Below are 3,711 nucleotides of genomic sequence, written 5' to 3'. Positions count from 1 at the left end.
GTTGTTTGCCTCCAAGCATTGCTTTGCCCAGGTTTTACCGTTTTGGCCTCATGCATCATATAAACTTGAAACGGAATTAAACTGCTTATTTTTTTTTGCCAGTGCGGACAATCTCAATGCATACCTAATTAATTATATACTGGCAAAACAGAAAAACCTTCAAGAAGTGATATTTCAAGTTCTCATGCCTCCAGAGCATCTTTGATGCTCTTGAGACATATATTTAGTTGATATTATATTAGACTTTCTGTGTATCAGTTTAGGAGGGAAAATAGAGATCTACAGCTTAAGAAAGACAAGGATTGTGGGAAATCCCAGGGTCTCTTACTGTCTCCCTCTAGCTAGTTTCAGTGTGTAGTAAGATTTCAGCCAAGTCAGACCTGGAGAGAATATTTTCCTTTGAAAGAGCGTATATATGAATAGAATATGTGCATTGGGGAAAGGGACTGAATAGAATAGGTTCTTTAGATTATGTTTTTTCATTGGATAATTCTTCTTCTTTTTTTTTTCTTTTTCTCTGTTCTGTTATAATGTAAAATAAGAAAAAGATAAGTCCACAAAAGAAAAAAGATAAGTCCACAGAAGAGTAAAGAGAAAGTCCTCAAAAGAAGAAAGATAGAATCCACCAAGAGAGCAACGTATTTAGGAAGGACTATTGAGAAAAAAGGAGATCAGTTTTGTGTTTTTTGTGTTATAACCAGTAAAGCTTTTGGAAACTTAAGAAATGTGTGGACATGTCTTTTGTTCTGGCTGTGTTCCCGAGAGCCAGAAGCCTTAGTACACACAAAGTCCATAGTATTGCTCTTGGGACAAAACAGTCAAAGGAAAACTCTTTCCCAGGTCCAGATAAAAAAAGCTCTGCTAACAGAGCTAGTCAAAGGAAATCTCTCTCCCAGGTCCAGTCAAAAGAAAGTCAAAGGAAATCTCTTTCCCAGGTCCAGATAAAGAAAGCTCTGCTAACAGAGCCAGCCAAGAAGGGGAGTTTTCCTAGCCTACAGTTTGGAAGCCTAGATAGCAAAGGCCAGAGCAATTAAAGCCCTTTGCAACCCTTCGTGTGCATTCCAAGCAACCCAGGTCTGTGCAAACTGTTGCAATTACAAAGACTTTGCATGCAAAAGGCCTAAGCAGTCTGCATTTGCAAGACAGCTAAAAAGGGCGGGAAATCCTGGAAGCAGTCAGGCAGCCATTAGCTCAGTCCTCATTGTGAAGACTGCAGAGCACCCCCTCAGTATTAGGAGAGTCCTAATACTGCAACAGCAGAACATGGAACCTGAAGAGCTTATTCAAACTGAAATTGCAGTTAGACTGCTTTTAGAGGGTTTTAAAGAGTGTTTTTAAAATGTTTTTATTGTTTTTGTTAATATTTTAATTACTTAAAGAAATGTCATAAAAGATATGTTCATGAATACAAACTCATACTGTATTCTAGTCTAACTTCCACTTCTGTGAGTGGACTAGGCCGAAGCCACTGTGGTAGTAGTTATGAGGAGAGAGTCCTGCCTGCCCCCCCCCCCTTGTATGTCCTGTCCATATAAGGTAATAGAGTGGTGGCAGACTCTGATTGGTGGGCTGGGATGTGCTGTCAGATTGTGATTGGCAGACAGAGTTGTGTTGCCAAATGCTGATTGGACAGAATGACAATGTAGGAAGATCAACTGTATTTAAGCCTGTTCCTTCTGGGCATTTGGCATTTAGTCAAAAGGCACCAGGCCTTGAGGGCATTTTGTTTGGGGTTTTTAAGTTCAATATCTTGGGGTTTCCCCCCAAATAATCTTTGTTAACATCATGCATTCCATAGAAAATAAAACCAATATATATCTGATATCTTTTCATAGCCTCTTAATATACTTCCTTCTCCTGGTTTTTGTTAGTTTCAGAGGTGTATAATGCCATCAATTTGTAATTTTCAGATGGTTATCCTATAAGCCTTGGGCTACTGCAAATTTGTTTACAAAACCTTTCTTTTTCTTTGGGAACCATAATAACTTTTCCAACTCATTCTGCCTCTGCGGATCTTTGTTTTATTTGGAGATAATTGAATTGCAGATTCAAGAACCAAATCAGTGAGAACTAGGAAACTCACTGCAAAGATGGAACAAAATATAAAAGAAGAGTTAGCTTCTCTTCAGGAAAAGAGAAAAATGTGTTGTCAGCTTTGCAAGAAGACATGAAGACAAGCCAACAGGCATTAAGCATTGAAGGAACATTTGAACTGAAAGAAAATATGATGCACTACTTTGCAAGCTGGAATGAATGGCGTGCGTGCTCATGGCGCGCGTACCACACGTCATACACAAGCCCCATTCTATCCAATGGAGTTCAAGCATACGTGCTATTTGCCTTACGTAGGGGAGGTCCAGAACGGATCCCCCATGTAAGGCAAGGGTGCACTGTACTGGTTTAATGTTAGTACTTCCTTTAAAGGTTTATTATATATCTCACAATTTTTCTTTCTGTCATCCACAGATATCTAATGGTATTTATAATGTAAAATTTCAGTCCTTACCCACAGGGGAAAAATGTTTCTATGCCTTCTTAAATATATGGGGCTGATTTCAAGCGTACCCTAAAATAATGAAATTGTTCTATTAGTATTAATAATTCATAGTATTTATACTTCTATTCCAGAAGCATGAAACAGTAATAAACATTATTGTAGTTTCTTGAATCCAACATTGTATACATTATAGGTATTCATGAAATAGACTTATTGCAAAACGTATGTTTAGATCACCTGCCATTCATTTCTAATATTTCACTACCTAGACACTGAGTAATTTGAATGGCAACTAAGCAAGATGTAAGATGCTGATTACCATACCTTCAGAAAGCTGAACACAGACAATTTGTCTAGTGTGGAAAAGCAATTTCCAGAGGAAAAGATGGAAGCAAGAGGTGTTTTAAGCACATTAACCTAAGACAAATAAATACTCATCCGTAACAGTAGGTTATACATCTTAAGCTACCACAGTGCACCATTCCATTCTCCAACTGCTTAATTCCTGAAGTTCTACTACTTGTATTCTTCCTCCAGTTCAGCCAGTCATAGAATCATAGAGCTGGAAGAGACCAGCTCTGTTTAAAGGCCTCCAAGGAAGGAAACTCCACTACACTCGTAGAGAGTGTGTTCCATTGTCCAACAGCCATTACTGTCAGGAAGTTCCTCCTAATGTTGAGGTGGAATCTCTTTTCCTGCAACTTGCATCCATTGCTCCGGGTCCTAGTCTCTGGAGCAGCAGAAAACAAGCTTGTTCCCTCCTCAATATGACATCCCTTCAAATATTTAAATAGGGCTATCATATCACCTCTTTTCCAGGCTAAGCATCCTCAGCTCCCTAAGTCGTTTCTCATAGGGCATGGTTTCCAGACCCTTCACCATTTTAGTTGCTCTGCTTTGGACTTGCTCCAGTTTCTCAACATCCTTTTTAAATTTTGGTGTCCAGAAGTGGACACAATATTCCAGGTGGGGCCTGAGCAAAGCAGAATGCAGTGGCACTATTACTTCTCTTGATCTAGACACTATACTTCTATTGATGTAGCCTAAAATTGCATTGCCTTTGTTAGCTGCCACTTTGCACTGTTGACTCATGTTCAATTTGCGGTTTACTTGGACTCCCAGATCCCTTTCACATGTCGTCTCGTTCAGCCAGGTGTCACCCATCGTATATCTGTGCATTTCATTTTCCGCCGTAAGTGCAGTACCTTACATTT

The sequence above is a fragment of the Sceloporus undulatus genome, chromosome 6 (genome assembly GCF_019175285.1).
Source record: "Sceloporus undulatus isolate JIND9_A2432 ecotype Alabama chromosome 6, SceUnd_v1.1, whole genome shotgun sequence".
Classification (NCBI taxonomy): Eukaryota; Metazoa; Chordata; class Lepidosauria; order Squamata; family Phrynosomatidae; genus Sceloporus; species Sceloporus undulatus.
The sequence above is the reverse complement of the archived record's forward strand: the minus strand, read 5'-3'. Positions refer to the sequence as shown.